The 15,407-nt window shown below is 26.5% G+C and overlaps 1 protein-coding gene across 1 annotated transcript in view; it reads right to left on the bottom strand.

The window, feature by feature from the left end:
• The window catches only part of LOC122269518 (diacylglycerol kinase theta-like), a 49,883-nt gene that overhangs the window by 33,054 nt on the left and 1,422 nt on the right, over positions 1 to 15,407 (bottom strand). The window lies entirely within an intron of this gene.

Here is a 15,407-nt window from a genome sequence, read left to right as displayed (position 1 = left end):
TATATCTCAACAAATAAAAAAAAATCGCATTCTCGTACGCTATATTTGCCCTTTCTATAGCGTGAATGACGTTGTGGTAGTGAATGGGTTTATTGATTGCAGAAAAAAGAGGGGGGGTAGTCAAAACGGAATTCAGTCGATGTGCGCCTACGACGCTCGGCGAAGGCGAGTCCACTTATACCAAAAGGGAAGCGAATGCTTAAAAGAAGAGACCCCAATTAAAGTTACAAAAATTATGTTTATAAGATGCATGCAACATAAACAATCTCGCTTTTCCTCGATATGCGAAGTGCATTCAAGAGATGGAAGTAAAAAGGGGTTTTCAAAAAATGAACAACGAAGAAATAATGATATAATTTAGAGAGATATTTTTTTACGCTGAGATATTTTTAAAATTATTTTTTTAACTTTCAATTTTTTTTAAAAACAAGGACTAACAATAAATTTCAAATTTTACAGATTTTAATAGCAACATAATTTCGTCAATCCGATACAAGAATTATGTTTATAAGATGCATGCCACATAAATAATCTGGTGTTTCCTCGATATGTGAAGTGCATTCAAGAGATGGAAATAAAAAGGGGTTTTCAAAAAATGAACAACGAAGAAATAATGATATAATTTAGAGAGATATTTTTTTACGCTGAGATATTTTAAAATTATTTTTTTAACTTTCAATTTTCTTTTAAAACAAGGACTAACAATAAATTTCAAATTTTACAGATTTTAATAGCAACATAATTTCGTCAATCCGATACAAGAATTATGTTTATAAGATGCATGCCACATAAATAATCTGGTGTTTCCTCGATATGTGAAGTGCATTCAAGAGATGGAAATAAAAAGGGGTTTTCAAAAAATAAGTCCCGCAGTGGACTGATCGTTAAGACACGGTTCCCAGCAGATCACCGAAGTCAAGCATCACTGGCTGCGGTCAGTGTGCGGGTGGGTGACCACTTGGATCAGCCTGCGTAGGGACCGAGGGTGTGCGATACTGGTCCTCGTTAAACTGTTCTACCGTAAAGTGCTCGACTTCGCGCGCAGGTCGTCGGGCTGCCGAAGCGGGGGAGCCATCCCCTCCGCAGAGGATCAAAATTGTGATGGAATGTCTTCGGATCATCCTCAGGGATGTTTCCCAGACCGTCGCCAATAGCCCATTGTGCAGCTCTAGTGCGACGTAAATGAGCAACAACAACAACAACAATCAAAAAATGAACAACGAAGAAATAATGATATAATTTAGAGAGATATTTTTTTACGCTGAGATATTTTGAAATTATTTTTTTTTAACTTTCAAATTTTTTTTAGAACAAGGACTAACAATAAATTTTAAATTTTACAGATTTTAATAGCAACATAATTTCGTCAATCCGATACAAGAATTATTTTTATAAGATGCATGCTACATAAACAATCTGGCTTTTCCTCGATATGCGAAGTGCATTCAAGAGATTTAAATAAAAAAGGGGTTTTCAAAAAAGGAACAACAAAGAAATAATGATATAATTTAGAGAGATATTTTTTTACGCAGAGATATTCTTGAAATTATTTTTTTTAACTTTCAAATTTTTTTTAAAATAAGGACTAACAATAAATTTAAAATTTTATAGATTTTAATAGCAACATAATTTTGTCAAGCCGATACAAAAATTATGTTTATAGGATGCATGCAACATAAACAGACTTCATTCATTCGACGTGCAACAACATTCATTCGTCGAAACAACATTCGACGTGCATTCAAGATTATATGGAAGAGAAATAAAAAGAGATATTTAGAATGAACAACTAAACAGTAATGATAAAATTTATATAAATGATTTTTTTTACGCTGAAATATTAAAAATTATTTTTTAGCACTCAGAATATTTTTTAAAAAACAAAAACTATTAATAAATTTCGCAAATTTTACAGACTTTATTAGCAACATCAATTCGTTGCAAAAAGTTTTGTTTATAGGAGGCATGCAACATAAACAGTCTTGTTTTCCCTCACAATGCAAAGTGCATCAAAGATCATTCAGAATATTTATGATGTAAATGAAAAGAACTATCAAAAAAATAAGAGTCTCTCTACTCTACTTAACCATCTTGTTTGAGGATATTCCTCTCTTTCTTTTTTGCACTAGGCTAAAAAGTGCAAAGGGTCACAAATTGATATTTAGGCAATAAATAAATAGAAGCATTTTCAAAATATGAAGAATGTAGATGAAGTTGAAGAAAGGAATACATCTTGTTTGACTTCATTTTAAAACTTGTACGCTGAGAAGAAAATACTGCCCAAACTACCAGAATATGGTAAAATTTGTTGTCTTTGGGGCTTTATGGAAACTCCAAAAAGCTCGGTAATTTTTGCCAAAGCACCTTGTCAATGATTTGGTAAAATTAACAATAAAATATGGTTTCATAAGGTGTGATAAAATTTGGCAATTTTATCAAGATACCATAGAGCATTGCATAAAAGCTATTTAGTAAATTTGTTGATAAATTTACCTTTAAGTTTAATATTTTTTTACCTTTTTTTAAGTTAGAAACTTAAAATAACTCATGAAAGATTAGTTCTACAATAAAATAAAATTAGAACTTGTTTTATCTTTCAGGAAGATTTTCTTCCAGCTGTCTATTTTACTTCATAACTGTTATTAAACATCTGACCCAATTTTGAATTTACGACTCCGCAGCCTTATAATTTTAAACCCAATCCAGAAAACAATAAAACTCCTCGATCAAGTCTAAAGAGAAATTTGCCTTCGTGGAGGACTTTTCGAGGGAACTAGCCCACTTTTGCGTTAAATGGATAGGAAAACCCCGAAAACCACCCATGGTTAGCCTGGCGGCAAAGGGACTCTTACCCATGATCTGCCTAGCATTGAGGATAATTTACGTCATCACTGTGGTCGGTGCGATCCGAATGTGGAATTCGTATCAACCAGTCTTCACTGGGATTCCAACCGGGTAACCTCATTACCACATTAGAAGGTGAGCGCTTTACCCCCTGCGCCACCACAACTCTCCATCAAATTATTATACAGGTTTTTATTGTATTCTTTGTCTTTTGATAAACTAATTTTAATGTCGACTTGCACCTCAATTTATTCTAGTATAAGTCATGTTTGCTTTACTCATGTGCAGAGGTTTCATTGAATTTCGCAAATGGAATATGTACAATATATAATGTACAATGTAAGTGTATGTACAATGTATGTGTATGTACAATGGAATGTGCAGAGAAAACACTGTAGGTTTCATTGAATTTCGCAAATGGAATATGTGCAATATATAATGTACAATATATAATGTACAATGTTAGTGTATGTACAATGTATGTGTATGTACAATGGAATGTGCAGAGAAAACACTGTAGGTTTCATTGAATTTCGCAAATGGAATATGTACAATATATAATGTACAATGTAAATGTATGTACAATGTATGTGTATGTACAATGGAATGTATATGTACAATGGAATATGTATTCACCAAAATTTTAAATTTTCCTTTTATTGCAAAAAATCAAAATTTCATCACGCAAGGAATTCATCTTTTTGAACCCTCATTAAGTGTTTTTCTTAAAAGTAAATTACTTACTCATATTTTAACATCAGTACAAACAAATAATTACTGTTTCATATATTTTTTTTGAAATCTTATCCAGTTTGCAGCTAAGTTGATAAAATTACAGTACTCTATAGTTAAGATATTTCTAATAAAAAAAACTTAATTCTGGTCAATAAAACCTAAATATACGGTTTTTTCAGCCATTCATTTTGTGATTTTTCTTTTCATTTGGTTACAGTTTACCGGAAATTTTGATTTTCAAAATTATTGTTCTAATTAACACCAATTCAGCAAAACATACAAAACTGAAAAGTAGGCTTAATCGAAAGAATGTTTTTTATGCCATGCATCATGATAAAATTACCAAATTTTAACACATTTATCAAATATTATCACATGTTATAAAACCATATTTTATTGCTAATTTTACCAAAATTATTACCATAGTACTTTGGTAAAAATTGCTGATTTTTTGGTGTTCCCATTGAGCTAAATACACAGTAAATTTTACCATTTTTGGTAGTTTTGAACGCACTTTTTTTCCTCTGCGTATGAATAAACGTTCCTGCTTTCATTAAATAGTTAATATACAAAGGTACTTAATTACATTTAAATTTACAACTATAAGATTTATAATATTAAAACTTTATTACAACATTTAAATATAAATATTGAATTCGAAATTATTTTTAAAAAAAAACGAAAATTATATTAAGACAATTTTACATCTATATTCATAGGCATTCATTTTAGTTAATGTTAAGTAACGAAGATTTTAGTTAAATTCCTTTGTTAAAACTGTTATGTTCGACCAAATTACAAAATGCTGTATTTAAAAGTTCTTGAAATATCGATAGAGATTTGGAAAGTTAAAAATTCATTTAAAAAAATACCAAGATTTTAATTAAACTGACTCGTTGGAATTATAACTTTTATCCAAGTTAAGAAACATTTTGCACTTTTACTGAATGTATGAGCTCAAAATTTTATTTTTCTTGTTATATTTTATGAAACCATGGTGACCAAACATTTAGTAACTTCAGAACTAGACACGTAAAATAAAAAGTGGTTTGAAGTGCAATCTTGGATAATTTGAACTATTTTTACAAAATAATCAATAAATCAGCGGCAGATTTGAATTGTAAAAATTGAAACAGAATCATATTCGTAGTCCTAATTTTACTATCGATGTAAAGGTTTTTAAGCTTCTAAATCAATAATTCATCAGAACACTTGAAATAAAAACAACCTTTAGTTAAAATACATTCACTTTTAAAACTTGTTACTGAAGTATTTTAAAAAAATACATTAAGATAAAACCTACGGTTTAAATCAACTCCTAATTTAAAATTAAAGTTTCCACACGGAGATAAAAAATCAGATAAAATTACCATACTGTATGGTAGTGACATTTCTGATTAAAAAATAACAATTCTGGTGCTAAAAACCAAATTATACGGTATTTTAATAATTCATTGAATAATTCTTCTGTTCATATGGTAAAGGTTTACTAGAAAATCTGGTTCTCAAAATTTTAGTTTTTTTTTACCACACATTTAAGTAAAAAATACAAAATTATAAAGTAAATTTAACCGATACAAAGGTTTATATGCTAAGGTATCATGATAAAATTACCAAATTTTACTACATTTGCTAAATTTTATCATAAATTTACCATATTTTATTATAAATTTTACCATAATCATTGCCAAAAGGCTTCGGTAAAAATTGTCCAACTTTATGGTATTCCCAAAGTTTTGACCAAACTTTCTTTCGATTCAGAGGGTACTACATTATGAAGTAATTAAGAAAAAAATATAATGCAAATAACTGAAAATTTGTGAAATTTAAAATAACTCAATATAGCTGATTAAAATTAGAAGAAAAAAAACACATGAAATAGTTAAACCAAAACATGTTTTTTTTTAATTTAAAACTAAGGATGCACTGGATATCAGGTAATTATACAGAACCTGGATTTTAATTATAAGGTTAATACCCGGATATGGAAAAATATTTTTCATTACCCTGTACCGAGTACACGGATTTTTTTTTTTATAAACTTGGTGAGTATATATTTCCAGGCATCCAATTTCAGGTAACAGTCATCTATATTCAGCATAACTCAGAATTTTAGATTTCAGATTTTCCCCCTATTCAGATTTATAGTAACCTCAAAAATTATTCATTAAAATAATTGTGATTTTGAAATTCCATATATACTGTAAGAAGATCCGACACTTTTGGCGCCAGTACTTCTTATAGTAAATCCTATTTTTACCAGAATATGTTAAGGGGAAAAAAATCTGATGTACTGTAATTTTTACAGTAACTATTACAGTAAAAAGCCACTGAATCACTCTAATTAAATGAATATTACTGGGAAAATTATGTTATAATATTTTACGGCAAAAATGGATTTTGCGGATGCGATTTCATGGATGGATTTTAAGGATGGATTTACGTATGTTAACTGCATTAAATCATTTTATAATGTATAATTTTTATCCTCTACCTTACTGCTAAGCGTAGTTCAAATTTATCTTTTCTATCCGTGATCCCCTACACTGTAAAAATTTGTGATCACTGTAAAATTTTGGTGCATGGCAGCAACCATTTTTAGTCTTGAGGGAAACTAAACTTTTTTACAGTGCAGGTAGTTACATTTTTTATTTACTTTTTCATTTTTGTAGTTTTAATTATTTATTCATTTTTTGTTTGTTTAATTACAGACAATACATATTACGAGCAAATTTTAGTAATATATTCGCATAATTCTTGCTATTTTACAATTGCTATTTTAAATTAACAATTACTTTTAAACAATTGTTATTTTTTAATCTTTTGCACAATAATTATAGATCTGTACTTAAAAATGTATTTAGTTTACCTAAAAATGATAGCAACTTTACGCCACAATTTTTCACAGTGTATGTTTGCTTTACAAATTAGTTTTATTTTAAGAATTAGTGAATCTTATAAATAACTATCCTGTCGCTTATGTGCATCACATCCTACTGTGATTATAAGTTCTAGTGTAACTGAATAACAAAAATAATGACATCTAATTTGCATCAAGTAATATAAAAGAACATCATTGATTCTATGGGAAGTGAAACACCTAAATCCAAAAGTTATGTATGACGTTTAACCACATCACTTTGGTGTAAAGTAATCATTTTCATTTTTAGTATTGAGATGCACTAAATTTTTTTAACAGTGTATACACGTCAGTGATCACAAATTAAAATTTAGGCAAGAAAAGAACAAAGCCGGTTATAGAAATCTGTCGAGTCAATAGTGAGATAGATTGAGAGAATACATCATAGCCAGTTTAATTTAACTATAACTTAAAGTTGTTTCTTATAATTGCCTTAAAGTTCCTCTCCATGTATTCCATTTTTCGTCTCACCTTTCTCAAAATGATTCAAAAGATTTCAGTAACATTTTTTGTCTTTTGTTTATCTGGCTTTAAATACTAATGCGTATTTTTTAAAATTTTTTTGATATTGTTTCTAGAAGCTTAAATTACGTACGCTTTTTTAAATAAACTATTTGTGAAAAATTTTTGGTACAACGTAATACAACGTAATATTTAGAAATTAATTATTTTAATTATTTTTATCACTTTTAACGCTTCAACGCAACATAAAAAAAGACATTCTTGATTTACAACGTTTTTTATTTCTGGACTGCATTATGTCATAAATTTTATAAATTTATGTCATTCTAGTCATTCATTCATAATAATATTTTACTCTAGAATTTATGAAACACATTCCTAAAACAAAATTAATTGTTTTTTATTGTAAGATAGATTTCGTATAACACGAACAGTTTTAATTGCATGAATATATGATTGTTTTAAATATTTAATTAAGATAAGGCATGGAGGGAGGAAATTACAGGATTAACGCTTGATTTTTGACAACTATAAGAGACTATATAACTTATATGATATATATAACTTGCATGTATATAACATATTTCAATTATATGAGAAAGAATATTGATTAAAACGAAAAGTAATTACTGACTTAAGATATTAGCAACTGATAAACTATTTTTGGGTAATTATTTAATTGTAAAAAAAAAAGATTTTTTTTGTTTGAAAATCTATATTTTACTGAGTTTATAAAATTACAATTTCAAAAAAATTATATACGTAAAAAAACTGAAATGGTTTCTAATATTTAATTCGAGTAATCAACTCATTTTAAAATAAAATTGTCTACTAGCTATTTACATCAGATATCGAATGCATTTAATACTGTTTTTTTCTACCAAAAGTAATTTAAAAACTCATAGCATTATCAAGTATATATTGGGCCTTAAGTTTTTTGGACTAATTTACTTCGTATTTGCTATCATATTATTTTTTTTTAATTCATTTTTATTTGTTTCTATCATTTTATTTTTATATTGTGCAAAATCACGAAATTTTATATATTGTTAAATACATGAATAAATTCATTATTTTGATTATGCCTCACATAATTTTTTTAAATATTTATAAGTAAATGAGATAAAAGTCGTAACTATAAATAAACTTAAACTCTCTCTCTCTCTCTTAAATTTCATAAATGATTTTAAATTAAAAATATATTGTTCAAGAATAAAATTAACATTTAATTAGGGGAAAAAATTATGTATGTGTTTTACTATTTATAAAAGTATCCATAGAAACATCATAAGTTTTGCTTTTCTATCATAAATTATTTTGAAGTATTCATTACATTTATATTTAGTTAAATACCCGTTTTATGTGCTCAGATAATAATTTAGCTTGTTTTATTTTCGAATTTCACTCGAAAGTAATTTTTCAAAATGTAAAGAAAAAAGCGTTACTTACTTATCTATAAAATTTGGTTTCAAATTTAAAATTCAACTAATTGATTAATGTTTGTTATTTTTTGTAAAATTTTATCTAAATATTTTTTTGCTAAACTTATAAACATTAGATTAGTTAATCTGATATGGTCACTTGCTGACAAATTTTACATGGAAGTTTTTTTTTCAGTTGTTTCAAAAAACAATTTGTTTCAAACAGCAACTTATTTTTTGTAAAACGCTTTTATACATGGCTCAAAAACGCCTTCTGTTATTAATGAATTCTTACTTAATTGAATCTATTTCCTAAAAGTTTTTCTACAAATAATTATTTTGTTATTTTACTTTAGACTGTACTTTTCTTATTAACGAAAATATCTTAAGTATTAAAAGTGTGTCAAAGTTTTTTTAAGATATAACAAACTTTCAAGTAGCTATTTATGGCCATTTACTGTTCACAATCGAAACTTTTATTGGAAGATCGTAAATGTCGTAATTACAGTTATTTATAATCATAATTAATTGCTCACTACAATAGCTATGTTTTTCTTTCGTTTTAATTTGGAATTCCAAATTATTCCTAAAGCATGACCAAGAGTTTTCTTCTGTTTTTCGTCATAATTAATTTTTAAATTCATAACCATGTGATTCAAATTATGCTAAAATTCCCTTCATGTAATTCTCAATTGACTCAATTTCTTGCCTTTTTAAAGCAAGATTAAAGATTTTAATAACATTTTCCATCAATTTGAAATAGTTTTAATAACATACACATTTTAATAACATTTAATAACAACAACAGGATTTATTGTGTGTGTCATGTTCTATACTTATCCAAATCATTCTGTAAAAGCAATTTTAAAAAAAATTCAATTTTTCTGCTAAGAAAATAATAGTTTAGTTATATATAAATCAAGCCATACACACGGAGAATTTCTCAATACATATAATATCGGTTTACCGGAAATTTTGGTTTTCAAAATTATAGTTCTTATTACCACGAATTCAGTAAAAAATATATGACTAAAAGGAAACTTAACTAAATAAATGGATTTTATGCCTTGCTCAGGTATTATTATGAAATTATTAAATTTTACTACCCATTTACCAAATTTATTATTTATTATGAAACCATATTTCGTTACTAATTTAACCAAACTAATTTCCAAACCATTTTCAGAATTCATTTAAAAATAGTTCATTTAAGAAAAGTTGAGGAGTGGTCCCGAAAGGCAAGCGCTTAATTACTCATTAGAAAAGGCTTTTTTGCACTTAAATATAAGTTTGCGTAGTTTTTAAGCTTCATTATTTTTGAAAAGAATACAAAAATATTCAAATTGTTCCACAAAGATTGACTTTAAAATATAAATGTATTTAAAAGCTTTGTCAGAAATGGAAACGAAGTATTGAATTCAGTATACTTTATTGTTGCTTCTGCATTGAGGAAAAAAGTATGGTTAAAATTACCAGATTAAGGTAAATTTATTGTACCTGTCTCTATAGGAAAGCCAGAAAACCTCGGTAAATCTTATCAAAGCACTTTAGTAATGATTTTGGTAAAATTGACAATAAAATTTGAATTTATGAAGTGTGATAAAATTTGGTAAATATGAAAAATTTGATAATTTTATTATGATTTCTTAAAGCCTGGCATAAAAACTATTTATTTGGTTGAATTTACTATTCGATTTTGTATTACTTACTAAATTTACCGTAATAAATAAACTTCTGAAAATCCGAATTTCCAATAATCCTTTACCACATGAACGGAAAAATTAGCAAATGAAAGATTTAAATATCGTATATATTAGTTTTTAATCTTAAAATTATCTTTTTTTTCTTTTTCCAGTATGTCATTACTATATAGTACGGTAATATTATCGGAATTATTTTCTCCGCATATTTCTAATCGGTTAGTATACTTTGTTATATCTAAGTGAGGAGAAACAGAAACGCTATATAAATTTGACAAATAATTTCTAAATAAGGCTAGTGTACATCAAAACCTGTTTGATTGCTGGAGGAAACAGAAAGGTTGAAAGACGATTATTAAAAATATCTTCAAGAACACGCAATGAAACAAGTTTTGATATTCTGTTCAACAGTTTTCTTTAATAATGATTTAATAGATTTTGAAAGCATTTTTGCTTCTTCTTGCCTAAATATTAGTTTGCGATTTTAATTTTTATCACTTTTTTTCTTTCATCAAAATTCTAAAAATATATACCTAATGAAAGTAGTTTTTGTCCGACACTTTTAGCATGAAGGCTCTGTAACAGAACTTGAGTGAGGGATAGTTGTTATTTTGTTCTCAATTTTCTAGCGCAAAATAAATCTATTTTTTATAAGAGAATAAACTTAATTTTCTGATTCAAAGTATTCTTCATAAATTTTTGACAAATTATTATCCTGTAAGCATTTTTCGAATCTAATCTGAAGAGAAATTCTAAATATTATTTGATTAAGTTCAATGAACTCATAAGTCCCCCATACACACTTCTCAACATTATTTTTACAATATGAACTCAATTAAAACCCCTTGTTCGAGCAATATCAATCATGTTTCCAGAAAAGTTACAAACTATGCATTATTTCAAAAGAAATATTCGTGATAATCAAAATGGAAATTCAATCTTCAGTGGTTCCATATTAAGCTAGTCAAATACTCATATATGCCTTGTCACTGAGTTCTGTCCATGAAATTAACACGACACGCAGCTTGTAGCTTTATTAGAGGTTTTTTAAAGACTAGTGGAAGTCAATCACGAGGGTCATTCTAAGAAAGAAATTAACAATGAAATCTTTGCGTGTGAGATATGCGGGTGATTGCCCTGATATCATGGAAAGCAAGAATGCTGTTACCAAAAAAACAGATCAATTTAGTCTTTGTGGATCCTAACTTTGCCATTCGAATATTTTCTTGCTTAGTTATCGTCTGAGATCAAGAGAACAAGTTGCTGTCAGTTTCAGCTGTAAGTTTCTCCATTTATCTTGCTTTTAAAAAAATATGTAAATAAATTTATTATACCTTGCTATTATTTTGTTTTAAAAAAAATATTATTTTGTCAATGCATACAACTCATTTGCTTCAAATATTGAATATTCAGTCCATAATGAATCTGCTTTGCTTTGAATCGTAGGTCTTCCTTTCTTTAAAAAGAATTTTTATGAATGTTGCAAGCTATTTATGTTATTTAAATCATTTAACGTTTTATTATTAATATGTTGTTATTATGAATAATGTTGTAATGTTAATCATGAAAAAATAACATTATATTTTCAATTAAAAAACTCGAATTTGAAAAAATTTGACAATTCGAATTTTTATTTTACCCATTGATTCATTAATATCCCTATGCAAAGTCTCAGAAATTCGAAGCACAATTAACAATAATCTCTTTGTTTAAGTTTTGTACATTTTAAAAATTTACTACATTTTAAGTTTTACTATATTTTCAAAAGATTTAGTTCAACGTTGAACATAACAACGGTACTTTGAACCATAATATTGTGCAAATACGCAACCACTATAAGAGGATGTTAAATTGAACCATATTTCGTTCAAATTTATCATAGTATCCGGCAATCAGAAATACGGTATTATAGTTCAATTTAGCCTCATACTAAGAATGCAGAACATTTACATAATATTATAATTCAACAAGCGTCTAAATTTTCTGCAATGTATAGATTACTTAAGATTTCATTTTTAAAGTGACATTATGTACATACTTACGTGATGAAAGTATAAGATATAGATAATTTATTTTTGAATTTTTACATTATTTTACTTTTTTGTATTAAAAATTTTTTTTATTTTAAATCGACTTATTTTAAAAACTTATACTGATTCTCTCTAAAACTTTGTCCCGAAATAAAATATTTCCAAAAAACATTTTGACTTCAGATTTAGTAAGCAAACATTGATGCAATTATCAATCTGTTAAAAAAATTACAACACTACACAACACGACAAATTTTAGTATAGAAAATTAACTATAATTAAGATGTGTTTTATGTTTATAAAATAAATAAAATGAACTTTGTAGAAGTATTAATTAATATAATGCTGTATAAAAACAGATTAATTTGCCATTTTATATTTAATTTTGGAATTATAATGAAATGCATTTTCCCTAAAAATATTTATAAGCTTGTCAAATTTGTGACAACTAAGCACGATTTTTTAACGAAAAACCATTTTATGTTTTCTTCACAATATATTTAATATACTTAATTTCTTATAAACTTTAAAATATTAACAAATGCGATGAACCATAAATTCAAAACATTGTACTATAACATACAGAATAATTAACTCATTACTTTTTCATTGTTAATAAAGAATTCCAACAATTATCGAGTTTTAAAAGTAATTTTATGTATCTTCTCTAATCTTATAAGTAAGTACAATATTAAACCATAAAATCGGTATCAAACCATAAAATCAATCATAAAGTAGTTTATTTATATTCGATTGCTCGATTCGGTTTACTTCGATTTGTAAATCGTATTAGATCTCCAAATTTATTTAAACTTTCTTTGTAAAATCAATTTTCTTTCTTAAACTTGTGATGTTTAATGAAAATTTCTGCCTTTTATCATTTTCTCAGAGCAAACTAAAACTTCAAATTTTGAAAAGAATAATATTATTTACATCTATTTTCAGAATTTTTGTAAGAAGCTAAGTTTAAAAGTAAAGCTATTAGAAGTCATAAATTAATACTTAAGCAAGGAATAAACAAATCATGATCGTATAAAATCGTACTATCGTAATCGAAATCTAATAACACTATTAAGGAATGCGGTATTACAAAATCAAAACCAGATTCTTTGCTGGAGTTTCTAATAATTTCTCTTCATCTTCTTTAAGTTTCCTTTAGCAATCAAACATATTGCGATGTTTTCAACCTTCCTTCATCATTACTGATTAGCTAGATTTTAATCATGTTTTAGTTTTTATCCTGGATTAAAAAATTATTGACTATTTTTATTTTACTCTTGACTCGCATTCTAAAAATATATATGAACGTTAAATACTGAAAACACCCTGTACAGAAAATTGAGGCTGTTTATAAAACAATTTTTTTCATCAAAAATCACCTGGTTAATTAAAAAAAAATTCTCAAATATTTAATTTTTCTTACTTATAGATAAAAATAACATATTCTTAAATCTAAAAATGTAATACTTTTAAATATACGCTTAATATGTTTTATCATTATATATTTCCTTTAGTAAACATGCTTTTAAAATAATGTCATTTAGCAAAAGGAGTAATAATTCTTTTTAAACAAATAGTAAATTTTTTGTTTAAAAAAATGAATAGTTAAATATATACGTGATCAAATATTAAGTATTGTCTGAAACTGGAGCGTTCATAACGCATTTCGATATAATGATGAAATTCTGCATTGTTTAGGTGAGCTGCTTTACAAAAACATGTTTTGAATAAGAAAGCGTGCTGTACATGTTTTGCAAAGTTTATTCAGCCGTCAAACATATAAAGTATTTTCAGTTTGTTGATACAATCGATCTTGTGTAAACTCGGAGTTAAGATTATAGGTTTCAAGAGCATTGCTTATATGAATGTCCATTGAAGCAATTAATTTTTTAAAGAGATGTTTCCAATTAAATTTTCCAATTAAGAAATAGAGTTTATGATTTATAAATAGCTGCTACGTATTCTTTAAATCATATTGAATAAGCAATACTTCTTTTATACTTTAATACGATTCATATTTTTATCATTAGAATTCTGAGATAATTATTATTAATGTTGCATTCTAATGAAACAGCTTTTTTAATTAACTGACGTTAATCACAATAATTACATTTATAGTATTATTACCCATTGCTAAACTTGTCTGTTGTTTCTTAGTCATCCAGAAACTTTTTTTTAAAAAAAAGATAATTTTTATTTAAATTTGGATGAATTTTGGAAACATCTGTACATTTTTTAAATTGTGAAAATAATTGTAAGATTTAAATTTTTGATCCGGAAATAAAAAAAAGCTTCTGTTCCATTTAAAAGCAAGTCATTTTTAAAGGAAAATGTAGTAACGAATAATTGTAACTGACCTAATTACTTAAAACGAGACACTGAAAACTATTTTTTACTAATTCTTGAATAGTAATAATATTAATAGATTTTTCTAAATCATATCGTTAATTTAGAGAATATAAATACTACTCCTCAAGTCAGACAAGTTTTCCTCCTTAAAATCTTTCAAATACAAAGTAAATTTCATAGAAAAAAAATTTTGCACTAAAAGGTATTTAAATACAAATTGTTTCAAATAAATAAATTTCAAAACATAAATTTATTTATTTAAAATCGTGCTGTTTATTGTTTAGCAATCAATATATAGGGAGAATAAATACTTTTTACCAAAATCTATGTATCAATTATTATAATCATACTTATAAGTGCGCTTCTTTTGCTAATTAATTTATAGATATTCAAACGCAGCTTTTAATTTTCATAAAATTGTAGGATTCTTTATGCATTAATTGAATATTATAACCCAATCTATTAAAAAAATACTTCGCAATAGTAAAATTATTTTCAAAAGAAAGGAAAACCTACTNGTCTACCAAAATTTGTTACCAAAATTTATAGATATTCAAACGCAGCTTTTAATTTTCATAAAATTGTAGGATTCTTTATGCATTAATTGAATATTATAACCCAATCTATTAAAAAAATACTTCGCAATAGTAAAATTATTTTCAAAAGAAAGGAAAACCTACTGCTTTTAAAAAGTTTTTTGAACTGAAACAAAACGTAATAAAAATATCATAAACTGTCAAAATTACTTTTTTCAATATCTGTTTCCAGACTAAATAAAAGTTGGAATTTTTTCCCACATTCGCCCCCAGTTGAATCAATAAACACTTGTATGAACACCTGCCCTTAATATTCTGTAAAACTGTTTCCACAGCAAATGCACTATATCTGCAGATAAGCAGACCATCAGGGGTTACCTCTATTACCCCCTCATCAAATGATGCTGAAA

Source organism: Parasteatoda tepidariorum, chromosome 3 (genome assembly GCF_043381705.1).
Source record: "Parasteatoda tepidariorum isolate YZ-2023 chromosome 3, CAS_Ptep_4.0, whole genome shotgun sequence".
Classification (NCBI taxonomy): Eukaryota; Metazoa; Arthropoda; class Arachnida; order Araneae; family Theridiidae; genus Parasteatoda; species Parasteatoda tepidariorum.
This window is presented reverse-complemented; position numbering and strand designations above follow the sequence as displayed.